General features: G+C 38.3%; 1 pseudogene; it reads right to left on the bottom strand.

Moving 5' to 3' along the window:
* LOC138515286 (surfeit locus protein 2-like) overlaps nucleotides 1–3,819 on the bottom strand; it is an 83,807-nt pseudogene extending 79,988 nt beyond the window's left edge.
* Between the last annotated feature and the right edge of the window lie 10,137 nt (nucleotides 3,820–13,956).

The following is a 13,956-nucleotide window of genomic DNA, read 5'->3' as shown; positions in this document are numbered from 1 at the left end:
TTGACAACTGGCTGATTGGTGCCCCATCAGAGCCTCACAGGTCCCAAGCTTCCTCAGCAGTCTTCTGCACTTGCCTCCGGGACCTGCTCTGCCACAGCACTTCTGCACCCCCAGTTACGACCCATGAGAATGGTACCACTTAGCACTTAACCAATGGTCTGGCTGGACTGGGTGCACTTGATCCCCATTATACCCCTGCACGTCCTGTCTATGGACTACAACCTGAAAGTACAGCACCTAGTTAGCTTGTTTGTCTTGTTCTCCCTTACGTCTCCCCTCCCATGCATGGTTGCGCTTTGAAACACTTGCTGTATGAGCGCATAATACATAAACAATCAATTCAATAGAATTCAATAGATAACGACTTTTAATTGTTTAAGATGGCACACCCGAGATTTTATATTGTGGATTCTTGATCAACATATCATGCTTGAAATAAGTTATACAGAAAGCTGGTCTTGATAGCAGAAGTTACCCAATATAAACATCCAGTGCATCCTTACAACTGTTGCTTAGTATGCATAATGGCATGCTCATATGATAATATCATTTTATGTGTTATGGTAGTAATTAAGCAATCTGAAATAATATTTCTCAGGAATCATTGCCCATAACACAATGGAGCTCGTGTTCCAGGTCCACATGAATTGCATTGTGTGTCATTTGCATTGCAAAGTGCATAAAAGTGTAATTTACACCATTATAACACCCTGTTATTGAACTTCGTAGTGCCATTTATTAATAGAAAACAGCATTTATAATGGAGTCCCTGGGAATTAGTTAATTAATTAATCTTTTATTACACGCTTAACACCAAAGGCCAGTCTCTAAGCATAGGACCGGGATTCGAACCTGTGTTGCTCTGCACTGTCTTGCTTTGCCCCTGAGCGACTTTCCCGGCCCAGAATTCACCTGATTCTAGCTCGTTTAAAAAGTAATTTGTGCCAGCATGATCATTACCATGCTGTCGTAAATGCTTGTTGATTATTATAGAGAAAAGGATGAGAGTGGTATAAATAATGTAGAAATCCATGAAAATATGGCTTAAACATACTTTCTATGCAAAACCATGACAAACATGACTCCCAATGTTTTTTGCGCGCCCAGTATCTGTCACTTGGAGTGCAGTTGCAAAGAAGGTTGGTATGAATATGATTATGGGGAACGGAAATGTAATTGTTCCTTCGTGACTGATGAAAGCATGCCCATTCATTCTGATGAGCCTGACCTCAGTGAGCATTAGACAATGCTTTAGGGTGCTTCCAAGTGAATGTAATTCACTTTCAGTCACCATTACACAGGTACATCTCTACACAACTGCCCTTAGCTTGGCATAGACAATGGTGCTCTGTTTCTAGTTTATTATGTTCTGCTCCATCTTGTTGATGGGACAGACAATTATCATAAAGTGTTGCTGAATAAAGTGGTGTTTGGTTTTTGACTATTTCCTAATAGAACGATCAACATTAATATTAAATTCAAAGTGGTTGGTTTATTACAAACCTTTCAAAGTACATTCATAAAATCATGATCCTCCATTAATATTAATATTATCACTAGGATATTTATTGAGCGCGGAACTTGCTTCGGGATGCAACAAAGTGCTTTACAATGATAGGGGTAAGAACACTGTGAGGGAAGCAGAGAAAAAGGGAGCAGGGGCTAACAGCGGAGGGTGAGTGTGGGCAATTGGCAACAAGGGATCTACAAGAAGCCGCCAGGGGAGGAGACAGTGGGGAGCAGATCATTGAGTCTCAGGTAGGATGCAGAGTACAACGTGTGGACCTAGGTGTCCTTGAAGAGGGAGATTCTAAGCTCTTTCCCGAAGTTTAGAAATGATGGGGCAAGCCTGATGTTGAGGGGGAGGAGGTTGCAGTGTCCTGGAGCACAGAAAGGGAAGGGCTTACTTCTGGTTCTTTCTTTCCTGCACCGTCTGAGTTCAAGTCTGCACATGTCCTTTCTTTTGGTGGATCACAGGCCTATGGAGATGCTGAGTTTCTCAGTGAGGTAGCATGGGGTCTTCAGATTGACAGCCTTGCAGACGATGCAACAGCATTCGAAGATGATACACGCTTGCAGCGGGAGCCAGTGCAATTCATTGAGGGTTGGTTGATGTGGCGAAAGGTGTGTAGTCCTTTAATAAGTCTTGCAGTATCATGCATGCCACATCTCTGGGGTGGCAGAATAGTTGCTGAATGGGCATTGCCACAATCCAGGCGGGATAGGACCAAGGCTTGGACAGAGGATCTGAAATTGTTTTATGGGATGAAGGGCTTTATTTTCCATATGAAACTTGGTACCATTTTCTTTTCCTTGATATGTGCTGTTGTGAACGTGAGATGTCTATCAATGTTGAACCCATGGGACTTGGCACAGGCAGCCAGCTGGGGTGTGAAGCCCTTGAGGTTCATAGCAGAGAGACAGTTCTGGATGGATTTTGTTGGTCGGCAGTTGAAATTCAGACTTGGAGGGGTTGAGCTTCAGGTAAGCACTGGATCAATGTGAGGCAGGCCTTCAGACTGTGGATGTCTTCGATGGACGATATCTTGAGGTTGATATGTGTGTCATCTGCATATTGGTGGATGCGATGTTGTGTGGAATGAGGGAGGTTCTGAGTGGTTCCATGTGAAGATTTAAGCTGATGGAGGACATGATGGATCCTTGCAAGACTCCACAAGTGATGGGTAGAGTTGGTGATCTGGAAGAATTAATTTGTACAATGTAGTATTTGAACCAGCTAAGGATGATCTCATTGATCTCCAAGCAGCGATTTAGATTGTCAGTGAGTGTCTGGTGGTGTAATGTGTCAAATGCTGCTCAGAGATTAAGGAGAACTAGGAGTCAAGGATGGCCATCATCAAAGATTCAAGGGGCATCGTTGAGGCTTCAAGTCATACAGAATAGTGCCCTCCGTGCAGCCCAAGGCATTGCTAAAAGAGAGCACATCTCGGAGGCCAGAAAACTAGCCCACTGGCTACCAATAAAGGAAAGAATTGTCTTCAAAGCTCTGACACTGAGCCACAAGTGCATTCACCTCACTGCTCCGGTCTACCTCTCACAAAGGATCCACCCCGTCTCCTCCACAAGGCCAACCAGATCACTGTATACCAACATGCTCTGTGTGTCCCTAGTAAAAAGAGCCAGAGCGGGCGGATCCAGCTTCCCACATCTCGCACCAACACACTGGAATGGCCTACCTCCCACAATCCGAGGTGAGCCCTCCCTCATTGCTTTCTGCAAAGCTATGAAAACCATCCTCTTCACATAAGGTCCCTCGCAGCACCATGATTGCCAATCAAATGTCTGTAATGTAATGACCAAAAATGCATGAGCTGTAATGACTACTATGTTGATAGCAATCATAATGTGCTAACGATTGCTACCATTCCTGTACCCCTGTAAATAAGCTCCTGCAAGTAACAGTGCCACAATGCCCCTGAGCTGTCTGTGTGCTAAAAAAATAAATAAATAAAATAACCTTGATGGTAGCAATTTCTGAAGGAGGTTATTGGTTTTGATGTGTTACAGTTGTTGGGCCGCTACTGTTTTCTCAAACATCTTACCTAGGAAGGGAAGATGTGTGATGGATCGGTAGTTGCTGAGATCATCAGGGTCCAGTGTTGATTTCTTAAGAAGTCATAGGATTTGTTCAGACTTGAGGGTCGACGGGAAGGTACCTTGAGTTAGGGATATGTTGATGATTGTCAGGTAAGCAAGGAGTGCTTCAGTCAAAAGGGTCTTGAGTATGTAGGCAGTGAGGATGTCGTCTGCATACGATATGGCCTTGAGTGATGCTAAGGTGGCAGTGAGGTCTTCCATAATTCGTTTCTTGGAAGTTTTCCAGGTAGTGGTGATTTTTCGAGATGTGATGTGTAGTGTGCTGTCACTTGTAGCATAAGTACTTATATTATTGTGGATCATGTTGATCTTGTTGACAAAGAAAGAGTTGATAGCAGTGGATTTATCGCTGGAGTGCTCTATGGGTGGGTGGGGCAGAGGGTTGATGCAGGTGTGATGGCTTGGAAGGGGGCTTTGCTCTCATTATTGGGCTTTGCTGTGGTGATATTACACATTAAAATGAAGTACTGAAAATAATGATGGCTCAAATTTAACCAACTAGCAAACTGGCAATGAGGCTGATTCACTTTTATTCCAATGAAATAGGCTTTATATATATTTTTCTCAGGTAAAGCAAGACTGTGCATAGTTAGGGTTCAAAACCTCAGCATTATTTAGATGTATGGGGGACCATATACAAAATCATGTGTGAAGTCAATAAGTAAGCCTTGGCCAAATTAGGTTTTCTTTGCGCTGTGGTACAGGGTATGCTTTATAAAAAAGAAAAACAAAAAAACAATAACATAGCTGTGCAACACACAAGTAAAAATCATGTCAACCAAGAAACAGGAAAACAAAAATGCTTTTAAATGCATCATTCACAAAGCGCTAGAAGAGAGTTGAAGCTCTCTCAACTCAGAACAAAAATACAGTGTGTTTGTCTTTCTAAATCTCTAAGTGAAAATCATGTTTGCTCCAGACGCTTCAAAAACATTTAATTTCAGACTGAATCTCCTGTCAAGGTCCCACATTAACAGTAGAAGATTGTGGAGCTTTGTGGAAGTTAGAGTTTTATGCCGAATATTTGTAGTAAATACATTGCCAGGATGTCTTGAAAGGATGCAGAATATGAGGAAAGGGGGTGAAAAGGTAGATGAAAGGAAAAGGGAGCTCAGGATGATTATAGGACTGGCAAGATAAGGTGAAGCTTGGAGCCTCGCTAATTCTTATCAATATATGACAATACATTGCAATCTACAAAATGATATTACAGAAAGCTAAATTCCAATCTTTAGAGATGCACTTGTCATTTCTTGTCACATGTTCTAATGTGGGTAGAGAAGTCATGGCACATTTTTTCTTATATTTATAAAAATAAGTGGTTGAAGCGATAAATGTAAGATTATTGTGCAAACCTCGGGAACAGTAGGTCAGTGATACAACCAATCCCATGTTTGGTATGCATGTATCTGCTGTCCATTATTGAGTGGTCAGTGATATAAGAAACATTGAAATGTTCAATATAACAATATGGACACATCAGGTAAATACCTGTACTACTAAAATAACTTTATATTAGTCAAAAGATAAGAATATAGGTGGTAGTCTGTCATTTGTCTGAGGTTGTCTACAAGGGTAGGGATTGTGTTTGGTAATATTACAATAGGTAGAGTTCTTGCCTGGCATGCTTTTACTTCAGTTAGCTCAGAAAGGCACTGGCAATGTAATCCACTTTATTTTTCTGCCCGACCACTTTTATATAGGTTCTATAATTGGCTGCTTAGTTAATTTGTGTAATATGCATTTAATGTGCCAAAATGAAAGCGTATTTTTATATTTTTGTTTCTCCTGATATTGGTCCTTCAAATGTGCAGTCAGAGTTACCAGACTCTTTGCTTTAGAAAGGGATGCAATACATATTTCAATCTTTATGATTTACAAGATTTCCTTCTACCAATCTAAAAAATCTGGAGCTATATGGCTCATAGAGGGCTTCATAATGTTGTGTCTGCCCATTATCATCATATTGAATAATTAATAATGGAAGTGAAAAGAACAGGCTATTTAGCAGCTAAAAGGATCAATACCATAGTCAATTATCTTTTCAGATTTAGACATTTCTTAATTTGAGTCTCTCGTTTCAGCCACATTTTTTTATGGTAAAATTGTTCTATTTTCGGCTATACTAAAATGAAGTCTTGCCAGAAGATCACATGAGTGGGGAGTGTGACTCTAGCCCAATTGAAATGGGTTTCTCCAAAAAATATGGCAAACCCTGGAGTAAGTTGATCGTCAGTCAACAACTGATTATGCCTAACGGTCATACTAAAGGAGATGCTAAACGTGGCACAACGAGAGTAGGAGGGGGTAGTCTAACAAACATTGATTACATCATTGTAAATGAAAAGGCCAATAGCTTCATTATAGATATGGCGATAGGAAGCTGTGAGGAAAGTGACCATCTGCCACTATATGTGATGCTGAAACACTCTCAAGTGGAGGCCGAGTACCATATGGGTGGAAACATAGAAGTAACCAATGCCGCAAATCGGATGATCAGGAACCCCACGAAACTGGAAAAAGTGAATGCTATTGCAGTCAAAGAACTACAAAATTTTGGGACTATGATTGATTATAGACAAGTGGCCACCGATAGTGAAATAATTGGGGAATATGAAAAGGTACTGAATAAGATCAAAGAAGCCTCCTCCCAAAAACGGAATTATTCCAGCAGTAGTGAAAGATGGAATCTTTCCCACGGCAAGCATAATTGGTATGATAATGAAATTAACAAAGCTAAAAGTGCTCTCAGGAAAACTATTAAACGAATAGCTGAATCAGAGAAAAATTATGCCACTAATCAGATCAAATGGCTAAAAAAACAACATAGGAAATGGCTACGAACTCACAAAAAAAACAAAGCAAGTGAATTATGGCTAAATATTGCAGCACAAGCCAAGAGTAATAATGAGCAGGGCATGTCGAGGGCAATAAATGAGGGGAAAAAACGCATCCCTACCAATTAATAGTGTGGCTGAAAAATATTGGATCATACATGTAAATCACACTCTTGGATCCAAGGTGGGTAAAAAGGAAAAACTGAAGGTAGATCGGGTACAATGGGTAGGCAACCATAGTGAAACATCTTTAGTGACCATGATAGAGAAATTACCTACCTCGAGAGCTACTGGCCCTGACGGGACGTTTAATGCTCTACTACGCCTGGCACCTGAAGCATGGGCAAAAGCACTCAATATACTATTCGTAAGGATTGGTAGGAACGGGATGATTCCAAAATCGTGGCATGACAGTATTATTTTGCCTATACACAAAAAGGGCGAATGGAAAGATCCTAGAAATTACAGAATGCTGGCAATGCTGGTTATTCCGGCAAAAATATTTGTGAAGGTTCTTCTAGATAATCTAAATGTATGGATAGAGGGAAATAAGATTCTGCCAATTTACCAAGCAGGTTTTTGAGCGAAATCCTCAACCATTCATAACATAATTAATTTAGTGTCAGCAGTTGAGTATACCTGGAACGTGTGCAATCTACCCGTGTATGTGGTGTTTATTGATTTCTCAGCTGCGTTTGATACGGTGGTAAGAGAGAAATCATGGAATAAATTGAGGAAGTGGGGAATACCAGCTGGGCTATTACATATGATTCAATTGTTGTACTCTGACACCTCAGTTACAGTACGTTTGGACGGAGAAGGACGACTATCTGAGGCAATTCCCACATTATGTGGAGTGAAAAAGGCTGTAGATTAGCAGCCACATTGTTTAATCTCTACTTGGCCGACTGTATGAATGAGATGGATGAGAGAATGGTTGATGTAGTAAGGATGGGTAGGATATATCTCCCTTGGCTAGAATATGCCGATGATTTGGTCCTCCTGGACTACACGCCGGCAGGGCTACAGAACAGGCTAAATTGTCTGACTTCATTTTCAGAAAAGAATGGGCTAACAATAAATATAGCAAAAACAAAGGTGATAGCCTTTCTGGGAAAAAAACGAAACAAAGTCGATCTAACAACTTTAAGTGGCTGGTGAATTCAGAGATGCTTGAGAAAGTTGGATGCTATCGTCATCTGGGGGTGATAATAGACTCAAAGCTGTCGTGGAAATATCATTGGACGGCAATTAAACTCCTGTGCCTAAAAAACGCAGGTGCAATTAGTAAATTTATTAGTAATCAAGGAGGAATATCAGTGAATATGGTTCTGTTACTATATGCCAGCAAAATAATATCTAGTCTACTTTATGGAGCCGAGATATGGGCGAGTAAGTTCGTAAATGAAATGTGTAAATTGGAAGTAAACATTTTAAAATGGCTTTTTCGATTACCGACGGCAGTCTCTTGTGAATACATTTTATTAGAAGGTGATTTTAAATATGCGAAAGATATACTGGAATATAAATCAGCAATGCTATATGCGGAACTGAGTACGTTGTCTACTAATACATTTATGGTGGAATTGATGGGTAATTTTTGCAAGGAAGGCCACAATAAGCACTTTTAAAACTCTGAATAGGCTGTATATGGTGTATGTGAAATGGGCCAAGGGTAATGCAGAGACTTGGCTACTTTTAAAGCAAGTCAAGATTAAAAAACTACTGCAAGGGTTGATATACAGCTGTGCAAAGGAACGTGATATCACCTTGGCCACAAAATCGACAAGGGGTTTATTTTTGGAACTTTGGTCTCAGACAACTGTGAAACCTAAATACCCGTATGCTTTCCCCACTGCAGCCACAGTAAGACAATACCTTATGTTTAATTTCAATAGATGTCACACAATGGAGATTCTGGGTGCAAAAATGGTCTATGAGATAAGCATAATGCTAAGCAGATTGTGTGGCATGGAACAAATTGAGACGGCTAAACATCTGAGATGCTACTGCGAAAGCCTAGGGAAACTTTGTGCGATATATCTCCTAAGATATATGAATTCAAGCCTATCTGAGGAGACAGAAAAAATATGGCAAAGACTGATGGAAGGAAACGATATGAACTTGATATATCACATGATGAAATTTTATGAGTCAATTTTAACATTTTTAAAGGAGTTATCAGAGAATATTTTTGTAAGTAAATTTTAATTGATGAAGAATGTGTGTTAAATGAAGTCTTGTAATAATGATTTTTGCACATGTAAAGCCAGCAATGGCTGAGAACATATTAATAAATAAATAAAATTAAGAATAGATGAACATTTCAAACAAGTATACCATAACTTACTTGCCCTTCAAGCTCCATGTTGCGCTTGCCGTCATGTCCGCGACTCACTTTCATTTTGATCTTTCCCTCGCAATCATCCTTTTAACGTTTTCGTCATTTTGCTTACCTTCACATTCCATCTAGCACTCCCGTTGGGAACTGTGCATTTATTCTCAATTGACATTCACTTTTATTTTTAACATTATGTTATCATTCCCGCTTAAGCTGCATCCTTTATTTTTGTATTTAACTCAGCTTTCTTTCAAATTCCATCTAGCGCTCCCTTTCGCAACTGGTAACATAATTGCTATTTTACCTTTCTCTATTGCTCCTGCATTACTTTCAAACTTACCTAATTTCCACATATGCACATTCATTTTTGTTTTTTCGTTTGATGCTATGCTTTATTTCTTTCTTTCCTGAAATGACGTTCCCGCAAGATTTCAGGTGTGATCTTTCAATGAGGAAGTCTCGATTCCCAAGACCTTCATTATCTGCAAGCACCTTTTTCTATATATTAGTTATTTTTAAATCATTCATTTTTATTACCTTTATACTATGTTTTTTTTTGGTTTAAATATTTTTATTAAGAACGTTAAGTACATAAGATTTATATATTAAATAATACAGCACATGGAAAAATGTAAAAGCCTCACAAGGCTGTATTATGCCAATTCATTATCAATACATTTGAATAACAATGCAACCTTATATACTATATGTATATTCTATTGTAATGCATACAAAGCAGTTTAAAATAAGCAAATAGTTCTATAACTTACTTGTAAGAAAAAGAATATAAGGACATACATGACACACAGGACTAACATAGACACAAGGAGGGGATGGAAGGGTTCCTTATATATGTAAGTAAAGGACTAATACTATTCAATCATAATCTTAATCTTGATTGGGTATTTCATTGTCTAAATAATCTACAAAAGATTTTCATTTCAATAGATGTTTATGCATCAAGGTTGGGGATGCAGCGTTACATTTTTCCATCCTGTGAATATAACAAACAGAATTCCACCATAATTTAAAGTGTACACCTTTGAGATTTTTCCAATTTTATGTAATCGTCTGGATGGCTATAGCAACCAATAAATCAAACAAATAGCTATCATGTTTATGAATAGCAGGTTGGATTATTTCACTACCCAGATATGCAACTTCAAGGGACAGACTGAACTGTATTTGAAAGATGTTTTCAAGGGTTTCCCCAATCTTTTTGTAAAAGTCATTACCATAGTAACATTCAAATATCATATGCTTAAAGGATCCTTGAGATATTAAACAGCTCCAACAATTGTTATTTTGAGAAATTCCACTTTTAAAGAGCATTAGTGGTGTTATAAAAGCTCTTTTGTGACAGAAATACAGTGTTTGCAGGAGGCTAGCTGAGACAATTACCTTAGAAATATTTGTCCATATGCGAGGCCATCTAGATTGTGTGATGTTAAGGAAGCAGTCTTGATTCCAAGCTTCTTGACATTTAAACAGAACTTCATTTGTTGACATAGAGGAACAGGCTTTATAAAACATAGGCGCTGTAACATTAGGATTGGATAAATGGAGTAATATTTGAGCTTGATAGTTATTAGAATTAGATACTAACATTTCATAGTTTTCCATAATCACATTCATCAAACTAATATAGTTCTGCCGGATGATTCTTGGGGTTTGAAATTTAGTTGTAAATTCATCAAATGTTAATGGGGTTCCTTGAATAAATAATTGTCCTATATACCTGATTCTAAGATAAAGCCATGTTCTCCAACAGATAGCTCTCTTTTTAATTTCTATTAGGGGATTCATCCATGTATATACTGGTATATAAACTGAGAATTGTTTGTTTGAGGTGGAATTAGATGTGAACGTAAGTACTTAATAGAAATATTAATGCTGGTACTAGAAAAACATCTCTTATAATTATTGATATAAGGACATTCTATGAGAGCATGAAGTGAGAGCATCGCTTTCTCTATGAGCAACCAGTTTGGTATATCTATATTATTTGGAGAGAACCATAACTCAGTCTGTCTTAGCATGAAGGCACAGTGATATTTTCTATAATATGGAAATCCCACTCTCCCCACAGAACTAGATTTTTTAAGTTTATACAGCAACATCCTTCTTTCCTTCTTACTCCATAGGAATTTGTGGATATAAGAGTCTAAAGAATTAAAGAAAGATATAGGAAAAGGCAAAGGAAGCATATAATGAAAATATTATATAATAGGTGACAACATCATTTTAACAGTTTCCAATCACCCCCACCAGGAAATAAAGAGCGGTGACCATGTATTTGTTAATAACTTCACTTTGGTGATGATGTTGGCTGTGTTTATATTGACAATGTGCTTACTTGAAGATGAAATTTGGATGCCTAAATACTTAATACCTGTTGGGCACCATTTCAATCCAAGATTAGCGCAATGATGACTTGTACAGTGTACGTTAAGAGGTAATATTTTGGACTTGTCCGTATTAAGTTTGTACCATGATGCGAGGGAAAAACTTGAAATGGCGCGATTTAAGTGTTGTATGCACATATCAGAAGTTTGAAATAAAAGTAACAGATCATCGGCATAGGCTACTATCTTGGTTTTATGTAATCGTCTGGATGGCTATAGCAACCAATAAATCAAACAAATAGCTATCATGTTTATGAATAGCAGGTTGGATTATTTCACTACCCAGATATGCAACTTCAAGGGACAGACTGAACTGTATTTGAAAGATGTTTTCAAGGGTTTCCCCAATCTTTTTGTAAAAGTCATTACCATAGTAACATTCAAATATCATATGCTTAAAGGATCCTTGAGATATTAAACAGCTCCAACAATTGTTATTTTGAGAAATTCCACTTTTAAAGAGCATTAGTGGTGTTATAAAAGCTCTTTTGTGACAGAAATACAGTGTTTGCAGGAGGCTAGCTGAGACAATTACCTTAGAAATATTTGTCCATATGCGAGGCCATCTAGATTGTGTGATGTTAAGGAAGCAGTCTTGATTCCAAGCTTCTTGACATTTAAACAGAACTTCATTTGTTGACATAGAGGAACAGGCTTTATAAAACATAGGCGCTGTAACATTAGGATTGGATAAATGGAGTAATATTTGAGCTTGATAGTTATTAGATTTAGATACTAACATTTCATAGTTTTCCATAATCACATTCATCAAACTAATATAGTTCTGCCGGATGATTCTTGGGGTTTGAAATTTAGTTGTAAATTCATCAAATGTTAATGGGGTTCCTTGAATAAATAATTGTCCTATATACCTGATTCTAAGATAAAGCCATGTTCTCCAACAGATAGCTCTCTTTTTAATTTCTATTAGGGGATTCATCCATGTATATACTGGTATATAAACTGAGAATTGTTTGTTTGAGGTGGAATTAGATGTGAACGTAAGTACTTAATAGAAATATTAATGCTGGTACTAGAAAAACATCTCTTATAATTATTGATATAAGGACATTCTATGAGAGCATGAAGTGAGAGCATCGCTTTCTCTATGAGCAACCAGTTTGGTATATCTATATTATTTGGAGAGAACCATAACTCAGTCTGTTTTAGCATGAAGGCACAGTGATATTTTCTATAATATGGAAATCCCACTCTCCCCACAGAACTAGATTTTTTAAGTTTATACAGCAACATCCTTCTTTCCTTCTTACTCCATAGGAATTTGTGGATATAAGAGTCTAAAGAATTAAAGAAAGATATAGGAAAAGGCAAAGGAAGCATATAATGAAAATATTATATAATAGGTGACAACATCATTTTAACAGTTTCCAATCACCCCCACCAGGAAATAAAGAGCGGTGACCATGTATTTGTTAATAACTTCACTTTGGTGATGATGTTGGCTGTGTTTATATTGACAATGTGCTTACTTGAAGATGAAATTTGGATGCCTAAATACTTAATACCTGTTGGGCACCATTTCAATCCAAGATTAGCGCAATGATGACTTGTACAGTGTACGTTAAGAGGTAATATTTTGGACTTGTCCGTATTAAGTTTGTACCATGATGCGAGGGAAAAACTTGAAATGGCGCGATTTAAGTGTTGTATGCACATATCAGAAGTTTGAAATAAAAGTAACAGATCATCGGCATAGGCTACTATCTTGGTCTTAATATCTTTAAACTGTATGCCAACTATGTTATCTTCTTGTCTGATTGCTTCTAGGAATGGTTCTAATGATAATATAAACAATAAAGGGGGAAAAAGGACAGCCCTGACGGGTACATATATGTAGAGGGAATGATGGGGACATTTGACTATTTACATAGCTTGATGTGGGATTAGAATATAACACATTAAGCACAGATATGAATGAATCAAGCCAAGCCAGAGCTTTAAACAAATAGTCCCATTCAACCCTATCAAATGCCTTCTCAGCGTCTAGTACTATTGCCATGTAGGGATTTTAGAATTATTGCTAATAATATTGGTGAATAATCTAATATTTGCAGAGGACGACATTCCTTTCACATACCCCACCTTATCAGTCTTAATCAAATTGGGAAGAAGGGGATACGTCTGTTGGCTAAAAGGTTGGCAAATATTTTACAATCCATGTTTATTAGGGAAATGGGTCTATAATTTTGAGCTAATTCAGGGTCTTTATTAGGTTTGGAGAAAACTATCACCATAGCTTCTAAAAAGGAACCAAAGGCTTGTTTATTAGTAATAAAATATTTGAATAATTCATTAAGCTCGGGAACTAATGTGTATTTAAAGTGGACAAAATAATCAATCGAAAACCCATCTGTGTTATGGGTCGACGTTCACCTCGTCCTGTGCGGAAAACCCGGCCACCTGCATCCCTAGCACTTCGGTTTCCCAGTGCAGCTACCAGGAAGGTTAGGAGGTTTGTGGCGCACCCCAAAAGGATACAGCATAATGCTGCCCCATTCTATGCACGATGGCAACTGCCGTGGAAGTTAGCAACTCGAAAACTACACTTCCCAGAAAACCTAGCTCCATGCGGTAGTTCGGCGGTAGAGCCTCGCGTTGGCTTGCCCCGCCTCTCTCACTGATGTAGTCCGTGGATGCAGCCAGGACGCCGCTTCTGTTTACAGCTACTCCCAGCATTTAGAAGTTCCTTCTTCGAGTGCCAAACCCCTTTTGTCTCTTTACGGAATCGACTCGG

The sequence above is a fragment of the Ambystoma mexicanum genome, chromosome 6q (genome assembly GCF_040938575.1).
Source record: "Ambystoma mexicanum isolate Mex_15411 chromosome 6q, UKY_AmexF1_1, whole genome shotgun sequence".
NCBI lineage: Eukaryota > Metazoa > Chordata > Amphibia > Caudata > Ambystomatidae > Ambystoma > Ambystoma mexicanum.
The sequence above is the reverse complement of the archived record's forward strand: the minus strand, read 5'-3'. Positions and strand labels throughout refer to the sequence as shown.